The sequence below is a fragment of the Narcine bancroftii genome, chromosome 7, assembly GCF_036971445.1.
Source record: "Narcine bancroftii isolate sNarBan1 chromosome 7, sNarBan1.hap1, whole genome shotgun sequence".
NCBI classification, from domain to species: domain Eukaryota; kingdom Metazoa; phylum Chordata; class Chondrichthyes; order Torpediniformes; family Narcinidae; genus Narcine; species Narcine bancroftii.
The window spans coordinates 12,703,897-12,725,361 of NC_091475.1; the positions used below are offsets into that span (position 1 = coordinate 12,703,897).

Here is a 21,465-nt window from a genome sequence, read left to right on the forward strand (position 1 = left end):
CCTTCACCCTCCCGGTCACCGAGGCAAATGCACCTATCACTCGATTCAAAGAGATAAAAAAATCCCTTTTCAGCTATTTGCCGAATTGCCAGGCAGTCGTCTTGAGTGCTTTGGGGAAGGATTAAAGCAAAACAGCAGGAAAAATAAAAATGCTGAATGTACTCTGCAGTTCAGGCAGCCGCTGCAGTAAGATAAACGATTAATGATTCAAGGCAACAGAAAAATAAAATTTTGTGATATTGAGGAAGGGTGAAAGGGAGGGAAGGGAAAGCAAAAGTAATGGGAGTGGGGTGAGAGAGGCAGAAAAGGTTAAATGACAATGGGATTGAAAGTCAAGGGTTAAAAGTTGCCAATATGACAGGGATTGAAATATCCATCTTGCCAGGCAGTAAGTGGGAGAACAGAAAGTCTGCCTGGTTTTTATTTTTGCTCATACCTTGAAGAAAGGCTCAGGCCTGAAATGTTGGTTATGTATCTTTACCTCCAGCGGATGCTACGTGACCTGCTTAGTTACTCCAGCATTTCTATGAACACTAAAGAACACATAAGCTGTAATGTGGAATAAAAAAAATGGAAAACTTAACAGATGTTCTATACTTAGATATCCAGAAGGCATTTTGATAAGATGTGACATCAAAGTTTATTAAAGAACATAACAGCACATGGCAGGAGAAGTATTGGTGTGGTTAGAAGATTCGCTGGCTCACAAGAAACAGAGTTGGTATAATTTATTTTTCTTGTTGATAAGATGCATCCAGGGTGGAGCCTTGATCTTTTACCAAGATGCATAGGTGATTTTTGAAGGTAATGTGACTTAGTTACCAATGAGGCAAAGATAGGTTGGAAAGTCAAATGGAGCTGAAAAAATTAGATAGGGGCAGGATAAGTGTGTGGGCAAAGATCTGGGAAATGGAGTACAGAAATTAAACTGTCCATTTTGAGAGAGAGAGAAAAAAAAATTAGAAATAGTTTCCTTAAATGGTGAGAGAGATTGCAAGCTCAAGCTCCAAAGGGATGTGGGTGGACAGTGCATGGTTTGCAGAAGGCTGAAATGGAAGATGTTCACAAAGCCAACAGACTGCCATCAGTTATTGCTGAGGGAGTCAAATTCAAAACTAGGTTATGCCTCAGTTCCATTGGTCAGCAGGGAAACCACATCTCAAGTACAGTATGCAGCACTGATCTCCTTGTGCCAAGAAGGATGTTCATGCAGTGGAAGCACTTCAGAGAATGCTCACTGCACTAACACTTAAAAAGCACGTTCTTCTTTCCTCCCACATCCCAAAGATGTGGTTTAATGGCAACTGTAAGATGATGTAGATGAGTGTAATTGATATAAACGTAAAGCATTACAGCACAGTTCGGAATTTTCAGCCCATGATGTTGGGGGAAGGAGACTCCAGTGATCCTTTCTGCCGCTCTTATAGTCCTGTGGATTGACCTCCAATCCATTTCTCTGCAGCAACTGTACCCCACTTTGATGCAACCGGCCAGGATGCTCTCGATAGAGCTCCTGTAAAAGGATGATAGAACAGTGGCCGGTAGGCTTGCCCAATTAAGTCTTCTCAGAGAGTACAGTCACTGTTGTCCCTTCCTGATAAGTGAAGAGATATTAAGTGTTCACAATAGGTCACTAGTTAAAGAAACTCCAAGGAGTTAGATTCAGATTTATTGTCAGAGTACATACATGAGATTCTTTTTCCTGCGAGCGAGGTAGAATTACCACTTATTGTCAGTGTAAAAGAACTGACTCAACGTACACATGTAAACAAATAAAGAAATATAAACAATCTGTGCAATACAGAGCAAAACAATCAATAAAGTTCAAAGTAAGAATCCTTAAATAAATCCCTGATTGAGTTGGTCATTGAAGAGTCTAATAATGGAGGGGTAGCAGCTGTTCCTGAACCTGGTGGTGTGAGTCTTGTGGCACCTGGACCTCTTTCCTGATGGCAGCAGCGAGGACAGAGTGTGTGCTGGGTGGTGTGGATCCTTGATGATTGCTGCTGCTCTCTGATGGCAGTGTTCCCTGTAGATGTTCTCAAAGCTGGGTAGGGTTTTCCCCATGATGTCCTGGGCTGTGTCCACTATCTTTTGCAGGGCTTTTCTCTTGCAGACATTGGAGTCCCCATACTCAGCACACTTTCCACCACAATTATGTAGAAATTTGTCAGGGTTTCCAATGTCATACCGAACCTCCGCAAACTCCTGAGGAAGTAGAGGCGGTGATGTGCTTTCTTCAAGATACCATTTGTGTGTTGGGTCCAGGAATGATCCTCTGAGAGAATGACTCCCAAGAACTTAAATTTGCTCAGCCTCTCCATCTCTGATCCCCCAATAATCACTGGATTGTACACCTCTGGTTTTCCCTTCCTGATGTCAACAGTCAGCTCCTTAATTTTGGTGACATTGAGTGTTCACAATTTAGCTAAGTTTTCAATTTCCCTCCTGTATGCTGACTCATTGTCCTCTTTTTATACAACCCACTACCTTGGTATTGTCAGCGAATTTATAGATGGTGTTATTGTCGTACTAAGCTACACGGTCATAGGTGTACAGCAAGTACAGCAGGGGACTAAGAACAAAGCCCTGTGGGGCTCACTAATTGTGGTCTGGAGGTGAGGAAATACGTGATCCAATTACTTTGTGCGATCTTGAGTCCCAGGTTTTGGAGTTTGGTGATCATTCTTGAGTGGATGATGTTTTTAAATACCAAACGGTAATAATAAAGAGCATGCTGATTTATGCATTTTTGCTGTCCAGGTGTTCCAGGGCTTTGTGTAGACCCAGTGAGAGAGCATCTGCCATAGACCTGTTGCTACGATAGGGCGAACTGGAATGGATCCATGTCGCTGGTCTGACAGGAACTGATATGCTTCAACACCAGCCTTTCAAAACACTCCATCACTGTTGATTGAGTGCTACTGGTCGATAGTCATTTATGCAGGTTACCATACTCTTCATGACACGTGTTTGAAACAGTTGGTTACCATGCCACGTCAGAGTGAGATGTTGAAGATATCTGTCCATACATTGGCAAGTTGGTCAGCACAGATTTTTAATACTCGGTTGGGAACTCCATCCAGACCAAATGCTTTCCTTGGATTCACTCTCTTGCAGGCAGTCCACACGTCATCCAGGGTTACTGAGAAGAGAGGATCATCAGGGGACATGGGGGTGTTCAGTGGTGGCTCTTCCTTCTTCTTCTGGATGAATCAGGCATTGAGTGCATCTGGGATAGAAGCTTTGTCTGTCATCTCCTACTACACTGGAACTTGGAACTCTCCATTCTCTCTACTACAGAGTTGTGTAATGGAGAGTGGTTGTTGCTGGTCCTCCTGGTCCACGATCATCTCCTTCACCTTTTCCAGGATGAGACTCAGGTTGTTACTCTCATACCATTTCACGAGATTTTCCACCTTTTCTCTGTAGTGCGACTCATTGTTGTTGCTGACGAGGCCAACTACTGTTTTGTCATCTGCAAACTTGATGACACCGTTGGAGCTGGAGCTGGCGAAACAGTAGTGGGTCAATAGCCTGAAGAGGAATGGGTTGAGCACACAGCCCTGAGGTGTGCCAGTGCCCAACATTATGGTGCTTGACGTTCTTCTACTGACCCAGACAGACAGTGATCTTTCCATTTGGAAGTCCAGAATCCAGTTACAGAGAGGGGTACTGAGCCTGAGCAAGGACAGTTTCTCCACCAGCCAAAACGTTCTGACTGTCCACCCTATCTAAGCCCATCATAATTGTACTCACCTCTATTAAGTCACCTCTCATCCTTCATTACTCTAAAGAGAAAAAGCTTTATCTTAATTAATCCTGCTTCACAAATCCTGTTCTCCAATCCCGGCAGCATCCTGGTAAATCTCCTGCATACCCTGTCTAAAGTGGGGAGAATTTAAAAAAAAAGATTAACATAGGATGAATGTAAATATCTCTTTAATTCCCCCCCTCTCTCTCACCCCTCCCTCTCCCCCTTCTCTCTCCCCACCCCTTCTCTCCCATGCCCCCCACCTCTCTCTCTCTCTCTCTCTCTCTCTCTCTCTCTTTCCTCCCCTCTCCCTCTGCCCTCCTGGATGGTGCATATTCAACAGGCCAAATTCCCTGTTTCCACATAGGTTTTCCCAATGACGTCGTAATTTTAAGTGTACTTCCATCGCTGTAAGGCTCTGTGGGTTGTCCAGAAGATGTGGAAGATGCCATGGAAATCCATGTTCTTTTCTCATCTGAACTGTTAATCCTTCCTCAGTTGTTATCCACTGCACAATGTCTTCTCCTTCCCTTCTTCAGAAGCAACCTTTGGATGATTTGTTGTCCTGAGAACCTTTCCTAAAAGCAATTTGTTGCGCCTGTTTTTACCAGAATTGATTCCACTGAAGTAATCAAAGAAGCATGACAGAAAAATTAAAATACATTTAAAGGACTAAAATGTAAAATGATATTCTAGAGAAGGTTTCAGTGAGAAGAACTCAAAATTAAATTGTCCATCATATAAAGTGTTAGATAAAAGCCCCCAGAAATATTAATTAAGTGTAAAGTGAATATTTTTTTCTCTTTTAAGCAACCTCTCATGCTTTCTCCTGGAGACAAGAGTTGATGTGCCATTGATTTCATTAGTAAATTTCTCTGTGCTGATTAATGTGCCGCTGCCTTTTCAGTCCTTTTTTTTCATTCTCTCTGACACATATTAAAAGTATGAAAGCCAGTTCATTTACAGTATTAAAACAGGAGTTATGTCATCCGTCAGTGAGCTCAAGTCCCAAGTGACAGTCTTATTGTTACAAAGGTGTGATCTTCGTCAGTGGCTGAAGGCAGTGTGATGACAAACACATTCAGGATCCACAAACGGCAAGACTCTGTGATGAGAAATGTCCTGCAGATCAGTGATTGACAGTTCTAATGTAATAAATAGTGCGATGCTGGACCCAAGTGGCTGACCTACTATTATAGATGACGCCAATGTCAATCGTTGCACAACATGAAATAAAGAAAATGCTTGAAACACTCAACAGGTCGGGCAGCATCAGTGGAGAGGAGAGAAGCTGAAAGAAAGTCTCAGGTCAATCCTGAACGGTCAACTTCTTCCCCTCCACAAATGCTGCCAGCATTTGGAGTATTTAGTAGGATTCCTTGTGTTATTTTGGATTTCCAGGAACTGTAGTGCTTTCCTTTTGGGATGGGTAGACAAGGCTGTCTGAACTAGAATCTTTGAAATTTATCAAGGCAGTTCTCAGAAGTGTTTTGCAGATAACCAAAAAGTTGGTCAGAGGTGTAGATTATAAGGAGTTTCTTACAATTGGAAAGTGAGGGAAAGAATTATGAAGGACACTTCCTATCCAGCATACACTACCATGAAGAAGGAGGTACAGGAAATTCGAAACCAGGCAGGGACATAACTTCTTCCCACAGGTAGTGGGATTGATGAATAATATCCTGCAACTGAGAAAATCATCCCAAATTTTTGGAAATATTTAATTAAATGATATCTTTATGTGTATATGCTGTGTATCGTGTGTGTGTGTGTGTGTGGGTGTGGGTGTGGGTGTGGGTGTGTGTGGGTGTGTGTGTGTGGGTGTGGGTGTGGGTGTGTGTGTGTGTGGGTGTGGGTGGGTGTGTGTGTGTGTGGGTGTGTGTGTGGGTGTGTGGGTGTTTGTGTGTGTGTGTGTGTGTGTGTGTGTGTGTGTGTGTGTGTGTATGTGTGTGTAGTCTGGAGAACCGCAGTTTCATCTGAATGCATGTGTACAGTCAGATGACAATAAACTTGAACTTCAGCTTGAGTTTCTGATATTCAGAGCATTATTTTTAGAGTGTAAGATTACACAAAAGAGAAATTTGATTGGCTCAGGAGGCGAAAATGGGAGAAGGCAGACTTATCTCAAAGGATGGGTATTTTCCTGGATGAGAGACATTGCAAACATGGAGAGTAACGTGTTGACCAGTGTTTCTCAACCTTTTTCTTTCCACTCACATACAACTTTAAGTAATCCCTATGACATTGGTGCTCTGTGATTAGTAAGGGATGGCTTAAGGTGGGATGTAAGTGGGAAGGGAAGGTTGAGAATCACTGCTCTAGACCCAATTGTTACTGAAATATTTTGCTTGAGAAAAATTGCCATTGGACCATTTCCTTTGGAGTTATGAAACCGTACACATAACGAGTCAATTAGGGAGGATTAAAACAGTGGCTTTCAAACTTTTTTTTCCACTCACATACCACCTTAAGCAATTCCTTACTAATCACAGAGCAGTTATGGCACTGGTTTATTTGATGCTTATAACTAATGATGAAATGCAAACATTTACCTGTCTAGATAATGTAGAACAGCTATTCTTAACCCTTTGTTTTTGGCTCTGGCCCCTTAAAGTTTGTAGGATCCCCGTTCCCTGTGCAGCTGTCAAGGTCAGTTCACTTCATCCATACTTCTCTGCTACCGACTATATAAAAAGCATAAAAAATTTATAATTTTAGTCTGTTTCCCCTCTTAATCATGTTGTTATCCCCTAGGGTGCCCTACGGCCCTTGTTGAGGATGGCTGGTGCAGAGGATCTACCTGCTTCTCAATTATAACTCCCCTTTGATGAATATATCCAGATTATGAAGACCACACTCCAACCAAATTCAGAAGCAGAGTCAAGATACCATTGGAAATAGACTTTACACAGTGCCAAGCATGGGGACAACGATTTCTGGGTTGTTGTGCATCAACCTGGGGTGTTGCCCTCCTCGTGCGTGCCCTAAGGTATTACCCCAATGGTTCTCATGGGTCTTTCCCGCCATAACTATGCCGACGGTGCCTGGCTGAGGAGTGAGGAAGCAGAGGTACCAATCTCATAATAATAGGTAGGAGTGAAATAAGGAGACATTTCTTCATTCAGAATACGATGAATGAGATTGGAAGGCTCAGCCATTCAATTCACTCAAAAAGAAGCTCAATGGATATTTAGATATGGAAGAACGCAACGGATTATTGGAAACAGTGCTGAAAAAGTTGATCATGTTGAATGACAGAGAAGGCTGGGGGGAGGGATAGGGACCCAGATAACCTACACTCATTTCCCATGTTCTTGCATTCTTAACCCCTGAACTTAAGACCCACTGAATCTCTTGATGGTCCCGAACCAATGACCCAGTGATCTGACGGCCACTTCCTAGTCATCTGATGATCCCTATCTCTGTCTAGTTCTCTACCACTCACCAGAGGTACTGATCCTACACTGGCCTAACCGAGTCATGTGGCACTCAAAGCTCAATTCAACCTGTGAGCACTCTCGGCTTGGATAATTGACGTTATTTATTTAATTTTTTAATTAATTCGTTTCCCAGGATCTTTGCATTGTTGGTGAGGTCAGCATTTATTGCCCATCCCGAACTGCCTTCGAGGTGGTGGGGTGAGATGTTTTGCTTTCTTCATGAGGGCATCAGTGCGTTAGGTCAAGAAGATATTCCTACCTCTTGTAGAAGTAGTAATTGCAAGTAATCGCTCATAAGTTCAATTGAGAATTATGACTTATTGTAGAAATTAGTGCGAAGGTGGAAATTGCTAGCAATTGAAATAGTTCAGGTGATTGTCGAAGATACATTGAGTGGAAAGCTGGATAAGTGAAGGGGAGGGGGGGGTGGGTGGGAGAAAGGAATCTCAATGAAGAGTTCTGGTCTGAAACGTGACTATTCTCCCACTGATGCTATCTGACCCACTGAGTTCCTCCAGTCATTTGTGCTTCATTCCAGATTCTAGCGTGCACTGTCTCTCATGGGTCCCAAAGAATGGAAGATCCTGCTGAGAGGGTGAGATGAAGAGGGGAGGAAGAAGGTTCCCGGGAAGTGGAAGTGGGCTGTCGTATCCTGCCGGTCTTTATGAAATACTCACCGCCGAATAATTAACTATTTTTCCTTGTTAAAACTGTTGTAGTGCCAGTTGTATTCAGACCACCCCTTACGTTGTCACCCAACATTTTGCACGCTCCAAAGGCAGTAACTACAGGATGAAAGCAAGGAGAATTGGCTTTACTTCTCGGGTACTTAATTCCATTTTTTGAAAATGGCTGTTCAAAGAGACGAGTGTTGTGTGATCTTCAGCTGGCTTGGTGGTGGGAGCGGGCCTGCCACTCGTGCTAACCGGGCGCAACTCCCACTCACTGTCACTTCATGAGCTAAACATCTCCAAGCTGCTGTCACCAACCTATCTTGGAGCCATCTAACAGAAAGGCTGCTTCATTTGTGGGAGAAAAAAAAAATCCTTACCGTCACAAAAAAGATGTAAAGGAGTATTTCTTCCCATGATCTCAACTGACCTATGTTTCCAGTCAGACAGTGTCTGGAACTGGGGGATGATTTACCAATACTTGTGCTGGCTACCAACAGACTGGTTACTCATCTTTAAGCATTTTTGATGTTGGAGAAAAAGCAAATGTAAAGGTGGATATTCTCTGGCTTAACATTGTTTCATCTGCCTTTATATAAACGCTGAGAGCAGAGGCTGGATGCAGACTCCTATCTGTCCAGGAGGGTAGTCCCAGACATGGACCGAGTTGCTCCATCTTGCTCCTTAATGGCAATGCCGCTGAATGCAGCTGCTAAGGGGGTCTGATTACATCACGATGATGCCATCAGCCTGCGACCCAGGAGCCACCCCCAGGGCTCCCATGGTGGTTGCTGGGTTTAGGACCCCCTCCTGCCACACGAAAATGTCCTCTTCCCATTCACCCTCTGCCTGCTTTCTTCTTCACCAAGGCTGCCGGGATCAAGGAACCGGAGGGCAGCTAAGAGCCAGAGGGCGCGGGAATGGACAGGCAAGGTGAGGGGGAGTGGAGGGAGTCTGGCCTGAAGAGTGTAGAGGCCCAGCGGGGGCAAGGAGAGTCAGAGCCTGCCAGGCCGTCGGGGCCAGAGGGCGAAGGGACCCGGGTGCTGAGCTCCACAGCCCAAGAGGAAGGAGGAGGGATGCTGAGGAGTGGACATGGAGAAGCAGAGCCAGGGAGTCCAATGGACAAAAGATGGGAATGAAGAGCTGGGCTTGGCATGCCGGAGGGTCAGTGCTGGGCAGAAGAACTGGAAGAAGGAGCCTCAGGTTCCACTTTGTTTTAATGTGGGATCAATGACTGTCTTCATTATCCATAATCCCCCACGCAGCTGGAACCTCTCTGCGATTCCTCGATGAACTGGCTTTAATGCGACGTCACCCCATAACAAGTGCTACTGAAGCCAATCACTTGTCTTGATGCTGGGAGGTGAAATATCCCGGACATTATGTGCAGCTGATGGGTGAGGGGTGGGATCCTTTCTTTTGGCAGAATCTGGTCTTTCCTAAGATATCTGCTTGCTGAGAGATCTCTGGGGTGGGGTTTGAGGTGGGGTAGTGCAGAGAGTAGGAATTGGGTTGGGGGTGTGGGTGAAAGGAGAGTGAATTTGGTGAATGTTGCCTGTGTGACCATCGACTCAATATGCCATCCATAGAGATATATGAAGGGAGAACGGAAATGTCAACTTGGATTTCTTTCCACAGACATTTCTGGACCTTCCTCTATTATTATTTGAGACAGGAACTGGCCCTACACTGGTTTTGCTCCTGCTTCCTCCCAGCTAATTGGAGACATTTTCAAGGGTTGGGGTGAGGACCAACCATGAAGCCATTCCGCAGTCCAAAACAGTAGATGACTGAGGCACATCACTGAGGGCCAATCACCGGTCAAACAAAGGAAGTGACATCATCAGCATGCATCCCAGCTGGTCACGCGACTTCTCCAGAGTACTGATGCTGGGGCAGTTCAACAGAGGTCCAGCCTACTGATTTTAGTGAACAGTTTAATCAGTGAGTGGCAAACAGCAAAATTGCAAACTGTCAGAGGAGGGCACCTCATAGAAGAGACTGGGAAAGCTGTGCCTGCTTTCCCCAGAATGAGGAAAGCTTAGGGGTGACCTGACAGATGCTGATAAAATTATGATGAATGGAGGGCGATGGTTCAGGTGCAGGTCAATGGGTCCAGGCAGACTAATAGTCTGGCATGGACTTGATGGGCCAAAGGGCCTGTTTCTTTGTTGCAGTATTCTGTGGTTCCATGATATTCATTTATACACTATTGATTTTTACTATAAGATTCGGCAGATAGTAGAAGTCCTTTACCATGGTGGGTTTTGAAGACAAGAGGGCAGAGATTAAATGTGAGATGTAGGAGGCCTAAGTTTTTTCCATCCAGAGAGGGATTGGAGACTGGAATGCGCGACTTGAAATGACTGTGGACGCACTTGCTCTCACCAATCTTTAAGAACCATTGAGACAAGTATTTGAATCATCGAGAACAGAAGGCGATGGACCATTGTGGTTAAGTAAATTTGGAGGCCAGGTTGCCAATGGTTTAGACTGAAGGCTGTGTGGCTGCGGAGGCTGTGGGAGCATTGGAGACAAATGTCTTTTGCTGCTCTCTCTCTGACTGCAAGTGGCACCCGGTAATTTGAACTGATGGCAAATTTCATGAGATATTACACCTGTTTTATTTCATGACATAAAAGGAATCTCGAAACGTGAATCTTGAACTGTTCGTCAATCTCTCCGACTCTTATTATCAAGCCCACTTTGGTTGCAATTTGCCAACTTACTTTGTTTCCCATGGAATCTAATCTTTTGAACGAACCTTCCATGTGGGGCCATGTTCACAAACTACATCAACCACGGCATGACTTCACTGATGTCTCACTGTGCTGGAAGACCAACAGGTTTCAGGTAGTTCAAAGAGCATCTATCACCAAACTGCGCTGGATGCCTTTCTGTATGTGTGTGTGTGTGCCCCGACCGCAGCCTGGATATTAAATAGGAGCGTTTGCTTCAAGACCAGAATGGATAGCACATGTGGCAAGCTGATTGTGGAAATTGATTTTCAGAGTGTTGACATACAGTTGGCCTCATTAGATGGAAGTGAGTCACCTTCTTGAACCACTGCAATCAAACTTGCGAAGTGTCTCTGCACTACTCTTTGACAGGACATTCCAGGATAGCAGCACAGCACACAGTGAATATATTTTCAAGTTTGGATGGCTGGGAATTGGAAAGAAACTTGGAGCTGAAGATGGGCTGAGCCATTTACACATCATCAGGCTTAAGACATTTAATAACACAAAATAAAAACACAACGCTGGATAAACTCAGCAAAGATACATGACCAACATTCCGGGCCTGATTCCTTCGTCAAGGTAGGAAACAAATGTAGGCAGTCGCTCGAACAAAACAATGGGCTGGGGGGGTGGGTGGTGGCAGGGGGAGGAAGGAGCACAGGTAATAGGTGGATAAGGGAGGGAGAGCACACCAGCAAACAAAGGGAGGGGGAAATGGCTCCGTGAATGGAGAGGGAAGGGGGTGGAGAGCTGGAAGAAAAAAGACAGAGAGATGGGGAAGAGAGGGTGAAATCAGAGAATTCACAGTCAATGCCATCCGGCTGGAGAGTGTCCAGACGTAAAATAAGGTGTTGTCACAGATGGGGAGTCAGCTCAGCTTGACACCAAAAGGAAGGTCGTTGCTTTTCTTTTTAATCTTTTATCCAATCAGTCAACAGAAATGTGATGAATTAGCCTCCCTCCTCCTCTCTTAGTCTGTGCTCAGACCCAAGATCTGTGCGTGCAGAAAAACCAGGGCCTGCTGCCGAGGAACTGGTTTGCATGCTTGGCCTGTAATACGGTCCAACTGGATGGAAAATATTTGACTGGAGGCTATTTCATTGAGCGGTGTATGGCTGAGAATGCTATAAATCGTTACTATTAGATGTTCTGGTGGAACAAATGTGCCCATTTCTCAAGGAGCTTGGCAGTGGGTGTGTAGTCTGTCCCAAACAAGTTATAGTTCAGCATATTGGGCAAGATATGGAATGGCAAAAAAAAATGCATAATCTTTACAAGAAGATAGATTTTCCTGAAAAAAAATTGTTAAAATATGGTTGCAATAACATAATAGATCTCACAACACAATGCCACATTTTGTCCTGCAAAGCATCAATCAGGACAGATTCAATGTGATAGTTATTTATTTGACTGTTTTCTCCATCTGTGTCCACTGGTTTTTTTTCCAGTGTTACCCTTTTGGTTTATTGTAGTCATTTCCTGTCTTGGGCTGTCTTTCCATAACACTCTCAATGTCCCTTTTCTCCCCAGCGGCTTTATGATCTTGTTCCTCTCAGGATCTTCGATGCGTCTGCATGAAGGCTCATAGCTTTGCCATGACTCAAAAATGAGGGGAATGGAGCCGCCTAGAGATTGCAGGCTGTGCTATAAATGTCACAGCCTCACAACTGCACTGTCTTCTCCCTCATTTTCAAAGCGTCTCCGAGTCAATTTAATGCCCCATCACATGCTGTCAATTCATAAATAGCGGGTGAAAGCAAATCTCCAGAGGGTAAATAGCGGCTGCAATCAATCAGAAACTGAACAATAAAAAGTCAATAAAAATTTGACTGCCTAAGTTGAAACAAATTCCTATAAGCGGAGATGACGAATTTCTATCATATTTTGGTTCAAAGTACATGGACACTAATTATAAAATCATTCAAAACAGCATGATCGAAATTCCAGAAATCTGTGTCTGAATTCAGAGAACATAGAACATATCAGGGCCTTCAGTCCACAATGTTGTGCCAATCTATTCTATGACAATCTAATCTTTCCCTCCCTCTATTTTCCTTAAATCCAAGACCTTATCTAAGAGTCTTTTGAATGTCTGCACTGACAATGTGTTGCAGTCACCACCACTTTCTGAGTTAAAAAAAAAACCTATCTCTGACATCTCCCTTAAACTTTCCTCCACTCACCTAAACAGCTGTCCTCTGGTGTTTGCTATTCTAGCCCCAGAAAGAAGGTGCTGTCTGTTCACCCTGTCCATGTCTTCATAATATTATATCCCTCTGTTAAGTCATCTCTCATCCTTCATTGCTCCAAAGAGAAAAGCCCCAGCTCCGTCAACCATTCAAGGCAACATCCTGATAGATTTCCTCTGCACCGTCTCTGAAGCTTTCATGTCTTTTCTGCAATGAGGTGACCAAAACCGAATGCAATACTCCAAATGTGGTCCACACTGTTTTATAGGGCTTTAACGTTACCACACGGTTCTTGCACTCAATCCCCCGACTAATTATGGCCAGCACACCGTGCGCCTCCTTAACCTTAAGGGATCTGTGGATTTGTACTCCATGATCGCTCTGTGCCTCTCTGCTGTTAAGTATGCTAATTCACCTGGGAATCAGGTGGAAACAGTTCCACATGAAGAGATATGCATTTAAGGTTAGGGGATGCCTTTGATGCCATGGTTAGTGCAACGCTATTACAGCACCAGCGAACAGGACTGAGCTTTGAATCCCGTGCATCTGTATGTTCTCCCTGCATCTGCGTGGGTTTCCCCCGGGGGCTTTGGTTTCTTTCCACCATTCGAAATGTACCAGGGATTGTAAGTTAATTGGGCGTAATTGGATGGCACAGGCTTGTTACCATGCTGTATGTCTAAATTTTTTTTTAAAAAGTAAGGTACAGTTGAAAAGAGAGGTACGGTGCAAATTTTCTCCACAAAGTGATTGATACAAGGAAAGGGCTGCCAGGAGTAATGGTGGATGCAGGCTCAATCGTAGCATTAAAGAGGCTTTGAGGTATACTCAACAATATCAAGGGGATGGAGGGATTTCTATTAACTGCAAGTTACAAATGCTAATATGAGTGTGTAGATATATATATATATATATATATATATTATCCTTGCTTCCCCTTTCGCCTGAAAAATTCCTAATTTGTTATGCCACAGCAGGTCATTCATTCCATGCCACATGACCCTGTGATTCTGAGACGTGTTTCAACAGGTTATAGCCTGGTCCCACAGAGCATCTGCGTCAACCCCATTTCCACCTTTCCTTGTTGCTGTGCACCCCTGACATTTATTCTCTGTCACATATCCAAAGAATTCAACTTCAATTCTTTTGCCAATTACATTAGAGTATGCACTTATCTTTAAAAGGTGCAAACTGGGAGAATCCCATGAGGAGAACATGCAAAACCACAAAGTCAGCACTCAAAGTCAAGAACAGAGCCAAACTCCTTGAGCCATGAGGCTGCAACAATACTGGTTTGGGACCACTTTTCTGACTGAAGCATTTCCCAAAAGGATCAATGTTTTTACACTAAATACAGAGCATATAATCTGGTTCCCCACTTCAGTGACACCTCTCAGTAATGGGGTTCCCCACTTCAGTGACACCTCTCAGTAATGGGGTTCCCTACATTAGTGACACCACTCAGTAATGGGGTTCCCAACATCAGTGACACCTCTCAGTAATGGGGGGCTTTATATCAGTTATACACAAGACTCAAGACTACAGCAGCAGCTGGGTCCCCATGTTTGACCTTGACCTTTAATACAATTATGGATACCTCAGTTCTTCTGTACTTGTTCGATATACCCTTTAATTTCCAGACCTTTCCAAAGTATTCCAATCTCCTTTAAATAACTCCAGTCCTCTCATCTCCACACCCTGCGGTGGAGAAAAATTTGAGAATTGCATGAATATTCGTGAGAAAGATCTTCCATGTATTACCAGATTCAATAATTATTCCCTTATCCTGTTATTTGTCTCCTCATTTGACCCCCTCCCATAACTGAAAACATCTCAGCAACATACCCCACTTATGTTTCAATAAATCACCCATTTTTCACCACAGAGGACATATCTTTGGCTGCTTTGACTTGTCGTCCCAGGAATTACCCAAGTTTACTGCTTCTAGACTAACACAAGAGAAAATTTCTTCTGAAAATTATTGTCTGAATGTCAGGGTGAATTATTAAAATAGTTCAAAATTTTCCCGAAAATCAGAGTAGGAAGCTAGAAGTGAGTTTTGATGGGCTGAATGGCCTGTTATTGGCTGACCATTTACAGTGTTTATTCCATGCATGGAATAGATATTAGCTATAGAAGTACAGTAAACCTATATTTTTTTTCTTATAAATGATGTGAGTGGAATAACTTAAGCCCACAGTTTGTTTTGCTGTTCTTGTTCGAAATAGAAAGAAATAACAGAACAGATTATTAAACTAAAATTCAATTAGAAAATGAATTGATAATATCTCTGGCTGCTCATTCCATCACTTGATCTTACACATAGACACACGCACATTTTCCACTGCTCATCAACCTTCCAACGTCCTCTAAGAGTGACCCTGCATCTAATAGGAGACGGAGATTAGCCCTGACAAGACAAAAAGGGGAGTGATTTAATCACCAAAGTAATGTCAATTCCGATTCTGCAGGTGCATCAGCTGTCAGAGATTCTGGTAGTTTGGAAGCTCCTGAAGGCTCCTTCCAGAGCTACACAAACAAAAATAGCCGCAGTTTAATCGAAAATCCAAGGGGGGAGATGGTCTGGAGTGGGTGCAAAGCAAACTGTCATCATGCTTGCTACCTCTACCGTAGAGAGAGAGAGGGAGAAATAGCCTGCTTGGAGGGGAACAAAAGAACAGTCTTAATTCTGAGTTATACTAGATTGAAACTATTGCAAAATGTGAGGGGTTCTTGGCTTATTCACCTTTCTTGACAGAACTAAATTGCCATTGCAATATACTCCTTGGCCAAAAATGCTGACAGATGGGAAAGGTTGTGGCCATCATCTCTATTCTACAAACCCAGTCATGGGAACAAAGTAAACCTACTGTAAAGCCTCTGGTATCAGGCACCTATGATGAATAAGTGTATTTTCTGGTTACTTGAGACTTAATCTTACAATGCCTGAATAATATACCTGGATTAAGAATAAACAGTTTAAAAGAAAAATACTGTACTGTACTTACCATCACAAGTGCATCATAATTAGGGGGGGAATTTGTTCAAAATAATGACCGATGAAATGGAATCTCTGTCTACATTGGTCACAAGGCAGGAACTGGTTCCAGGTGCCGCCTGGTGCTCGAGTGGTGGATTGGCAAACTAACAGCGAGGCATGCCAATTTTAAACTGATGTATTTTTCACCTTTTCTTTTATTCTTATTTAGTTTTACTCAATGCTTTACTGTAATCATTTTTTGCATTTTCCTGGTGCTGAATATTTATCCCATACAGCAATACAAAAGGAAACCTTGTAGCCCAATTGTCTGTACCTGCTCAAGTGTCCATGCAGGTTGGTGCATTCCAATAGTCAGTATCCTTCCAGAGATTATGGTAAGGTGAAGAGCATATTTGTGTGTTCTACTGAAACCAAACAAAACAAAATACACAGATTAGAAAGATTCAGTCAAATACCTTCAAGCATTAACTCATTTGTGTGTAACGGTATGATTTTAAGGCCTTTGTGTGCATTTTTATTATTGAATCCTTCATCGTTGTGGGCCAATATTACTTATTTTCTTGGGGAAAACTGTCTAACGATGTCACACAGTTGTGCTGGGTGTTGGAAGACCTTGTCACTTCCAGTTGAGGGAGTGTCTCTAATCGCAACTGACGTACTGTGCTGTTTAATATTCCTGCATTGTTTGTTTGTAATGCTAGTTTTTAAAAAAATTTCACCCATTTTATGATCAGCCTGGCTGCATTATATTGTGGCTGAGCAGAGCTGCAGCTAACATTGCCATCTATCATCACCATTCCAATCATTTTGACAGGTCCTCATTATGCAGCTGTGTTGAGCAGCGCTGTCGAAACTTCGTAAATATATTCAGAGTGGAAGGGAAGAGAAAAACAATATAACCAAATCAAAAGGGAAAGGGAAAAAGATGAAAATGAAATTATTCACAAATGGTATAATTTAAAATCCATCCTAACCAGCTTCTGCTTGATTAGAGTGATTTGCAGGATTGCTTTGGAACATAAGGTTGAACTTGAGGCATTTGTGCACCTGTCATTTTCTCCGCATCCTAATTTCTGAGCTGCATCTCTGGCCTGTCAGGTCTAATGTCAGTGACGTAACTTTCCTTCTCCCACCTCCCCTTTTGTACCATTACATTCAGACCTTTGAGATGGTTGATGCATGAATGAGCTTCCCTGAAGCTGCACTAGCCTTCTGCTTTCTGGCCTTTCTTGCTCTTTCCTCTCACGCCCTCTGCACGAGCGTGAAGCAATTCGCAGGGGAGCATTTCTGGCAAGTGTTCCTGTTGTAAGTGGGATGCAACGCTGACAACGGCAGCATTTATTGCACCCAATGGACCTACAACTCCCTCCCCACCCCGGTACATTTTCAAGGGTGGGAGGAAATCAGAGCACCTGGAGGAAATCCACGGGATGAATGTAGATTCAAATCACTGGCGCTGTAACAGCGTTGAACTAACCATGCCGTCCTATTTTTTGCACCCCACACCTTCAGAAGAATTCATTGCGTGATGTATATTTACCAAAGGAATGTGCACAAGATGGCTGGATAAGGATAGGAGGCCCTCAACCAGGACATTAAGTATATGTGTGCACATATGCATGGGTATGTCCAATTGGCTTGGCCATGTCAACCTATGGCTGTTGGAAGCGTATCACCATTTAGTTCCTCTACTAAAATGTTTCCTGGATTGCAGTATCTAGAAATCAAAGAAAGATTGAGTAGGCTGGGTCTTTATTCAATGGAGCGTAGAAGGTTGAGGGGGGATTTGATAGAGGTATTTAAAATTATGAGGGGGATAGATAGAGTAGATGTGAATAGGTTCTTCCCCTTGAGGGTAGTTGAGATTGGAATGAGGGGTCATAAGTTAAGGGTTAGGGGGCAAAAGTTTAGAAGCGACATGAGAGGTAGCTTATTTACTCAGAGAGAGGTGGCCGAGTGGAATGACCTTCTGGAAGAGGTGGTTGCAGCAGGGTCAATTTTGTCATTTAAGAGAAGGTTGGATAAGTACATGGATGTGAGGGGATTGGAGGGTTATGAATAGGGAGCAGGTAGGTGGGACTAGAGGAGATCACTTAAATCAGTGTGAACTAGAGGGGCTGAGATGGCCTGTTTCCATACTGTAATTGTTATATGGTTATTTAAAAAAGATAGATTCATAATAAATTATACAGGAAAGGAACTGTTCAAGGATTTACATTAATCGTTTCCATCACATTGAGTAAATTATTTACAATGCAGGAAAAAAAAGGACTGCTCAAATAACTTTTACATGGTGATAATCATCTCATCATGGTACATTTTACATTTCTAAACAGTACTCCTTCCCCTCAGTGGCCTCACATTGCATGTCTCTCAGCACATAGTCCTGCAGCCTGGAATGTGCCAGTCGGCAGCATTGCCAGACCAACAGGCTTTGGGCTGACCAAAGGCCTTGCCTATCTCTAGACTTGATGGGGAAACTATCGGTTTCCCACCCATTGATTTGGACTGCACTACAAATGTTTGTGTAGAGCAGTTTAATCCAATTCTGAATTCCCTCCCCAAAGCCCATTTTGAAGAGTATATTTATCATGTATGTGTGCAATGTCCAGACGAAAGCCTTCTGCTGGTCTAAACTGGCCAGGTGGGTGTCCACCCCTCCCTATCCTGCACATAGACGATGGTGTCCCTGAGCAGCACGAGACTGTCAGAGATCTTCCTTCCTAGAACCCCGTGCAGGTCTGGTCAGGGTGGATCACCTGTCCCAGAGCAGATTTGGCATGGTTTGTGATGGCTTTGGGCAGGGTTTTGTAGTCCACATTCAGCAATGAAGTAGGTCTTCAATTCCTGATGTCCTCCTCCTCCTCCCCTTTTTCTTTTTGCAGATGAGGGTGATGATACCCTACCTCAAGGCATCTGACGTGCTTCCTGCCAGGAGCATAGCGCTGTATACTTCCAGCAGGTCCGGACCCACTCAGACCCACAGAGCCATGTACAACTCAGCTGGTAGGCTATCGCTTCCAGAAGCCTTACCTGACCTGAAGGAATGGATAGAGTCTGCCAATGCTGCTAGAGTAATTGGCTAGTGGAGACTTTCCCTTGTGTGGTCATCTAAGACCTCCGTGACGGAGGACAGGAAGTTTTGGGAGGTCATTCTATTTTTAGCCTTAAGCCACTTTCAGGTGGCCAGAATACCTGACTGTAAAGCTGCCTATTCTACCTCAATGTGGCTGTCGGGTGGCCACATGAAAGTGGAGAACCCAACCAGGAGGAGCACTTACCTAGCCCTCCTCCTTTAGGCATATTCTCTGGGTCAGGGAATCCCCCATTGCACCTGAAAGCAGCAGTGGGACTGCGGACACAGTCCACAGGAGCTGGTGTTCGCTCGGACGCGGCTCTTTCAGCCAGCACAATCAGGTGACAGACAAGTGTCTTCTCTGCAGCCACCTGAACATCCCAGCTGCACTCCCCCATCTGCGTCTGCCGGCGCATTTCCTGCATCCGAGCACCTGAAAGCGGCTTCAGTGTCGTACAGGCTGGCTTAAAAGGATCTGATGATCCTCTGAATGCCCATCTGCGAGGCTTATCACCATTTATTGTTTTTTATCACCTTTAATTCCGAGACCCTTGGGTCCAGAATTTAAAGGAAGGTAGCTATGAGGAGCGATTTGGCTGGGACAGACTGGCAGAGTACAACTAATGGATTGATGGTAGAAAGATATTGGCAGAAATTTAAAGATTGTCTGAAGGAATGTCCCTGTTTGCTGTAAAAATAGAGTGAGAAAAGCTGTTCAACCATGGTTAACCAAGGAAATCAGGAATAACATTAAAACCAAAGAAGGGGCATGTAAATTGGCTGGGAAAAGCAGCAAATCTGGGAATTGGGAGAAATTTAGAATTCAACAGAGGAAGATAAAAGGTCTAATGAGAAGGAGAAAATAGAGCACGAGAATAAACTAGCAGGGAACATAAAACTGACTGCAAAAGCTTCAATGGGTTTCTAAAGAGAAAAAGAGTGAGACACAAAAGTCTGCAGATGCAGTTTAAAAAAAAAACAGAAATGCTGGAGGAACTCGGATGGTCTCGCAGCGTCCAGAGGAGGTAAAGATATATTACCGACGTTTTACACCTGAGCACTTCCACAAGGTGCATGTGGAAAAAAGACAGGTGTCTGTGTTAAAAGGCTAGGGAAAAGGGAAGAATTGGGGGGGGGGGGGGTGGAGTACAGACCAACAGGGATATTATAAAGGGGACAGGAGAGAGGAAAGGTGAGAATCGATTGAGGGAGAACAGGTTGGTTTTGGCTCTGTGAAAGGGGCCAGAGGGAGAGAGTTAGAGAAAAGGAAAGGAGATATAGGGAAAAATGAGGTGGGGGGGGGAGGGGTTAGAAATCAGTCTCCTTTCCTCTTGCTTTGTCTCTCTCTTCCCTCTGTCTCCTTTCACAGAGCCAATCCCCCCTCCCCCAATGAATTCCAACCTTTCCTATCTCCTGTCCTCTTATCTTATCCAATTTATACCTTTCTCCCCCACCCATTCTTCCCTTTTGCCCAGCCTTTGAACACAGATGCCTGTATTTGTTTTTAACTCACACCTTGAGGGAGGGCTCAGGACTGAAGCATCAATAGCCGCTTTCAGGTGCATGGACGCAGATAATGCGCTGGCAGATGCAGCTGGGGGAGTGCAGCTGGGATGTTCGGGTGGCTGCGGAGAAGATGCCTTTCTGTCACTTGAGCATGCTGGCTGAAGGAGAGCCGCGTCTGGGCGAATGCCGGCTCCTGTGGACTGTGGCCGTAGTCCCACTGTTCCTTTCAGGTGCTGTGGGGGATTCTCAGAGCTGGAGATTATACCTACAGGAGGAGGGTTAGGTAAGTGCTCCTCCTGGCTGGGTTCTCCACTTTCATGTGGCCACCCGACAGCCGCATTGGGATAGAGTAGGCAGCTTTACAGTCGAGTACTGTGGCCACCTCAAAGTGGCTAATAATACATCTTTACCTCCTATGCGAGACCAGCTGAGTTCCTCCAGCATTTCTGTATCTTTAATGAAAATGTAGGTTCATTGAAGTCAGAATGAGTTCATGTGGGAAACCAGGGAAAGACAGACCGATTGTACAAATTCTTTTGTTCTGTGTGACGAAGGAACATTCCGGAAATACGAGGACTCCCAAGGACTAGCATAGAGGAGGAATTAAGGGAAATCGCTGTCAGTTGTGAAATTATGCTTGGTGTTAAAAGCTGATACATTTCCAGCATCCGATAGTCTATATCCCAGAGTGCTCATGGATGTGACCCTGGAGATAGTGGGTGCCTTACTAACTATTTGCTAACTTTCTCTGCAGTCTGAATCAGTTCCCTTTGGATTGGATGGTGGCTAATGCGACACCACCTGTTAAGACAGAGAGAGTGAAATTATCGAATTATAGACCAGTTAGCTTGACTTCAGTGGTGGTGAAAATACTGGAGACAATTACTAAAGACATCATTGTTGTACATTTCGGGAGGGGTGACAGGATTAGTCCAAGTCCACATGGATTTGCTAAAAGGAAATCATGCTTAATAAATATTTGAGACTATTTGAAGGGTGTAACCCGTAGAGTGGACAATGGTGAGCCAGTTGATGAGGTTTATTTGGACTTTGAAAAGATCCCACACAAGAGAGAGGTGCACAAAAT

The 21,465-nt window shown here is 43.9% G+C and overlaps 1 protein-coding gene and 1 long non-coding RNA gene across 3 annotated transcripts in view; one reads left to right on the forward strand and one right to left on the reverse strand.

The window, feature by feature from the left end:
• LOC138739957 (cell adhesion molecule DSCAM) overlaps positions 1–21,465 on the forward strand; it is a 454,986-nt gene that overhangs the window by 138,374 nt on the left and 295,147 nt on the right. The gene's annotated exons all lie outside the window — the stretch shown is intronic.
• LOC138738519 (uncharacterized) overlaps positions 1–21,465 on the reverse strand; it is an 85,411-nt gene that overhangs the window by 13,823 nt on the left and 50,123 nt on the right. Inside the window, exon 3 of one of the 2 annotated variants that reach the window (XR_011341580.1) lies at positions 16,110–16,197. This is a non-coding gene — a long non-coding RNA (uncharacterized lncRNA). Of the gene's footprint in view, positions 1–16,109; positions 16,201–21,465 lie in introns of both variants that reach the window. The other variant, XR_011341581.1, reaches the window with a different exon arrangement.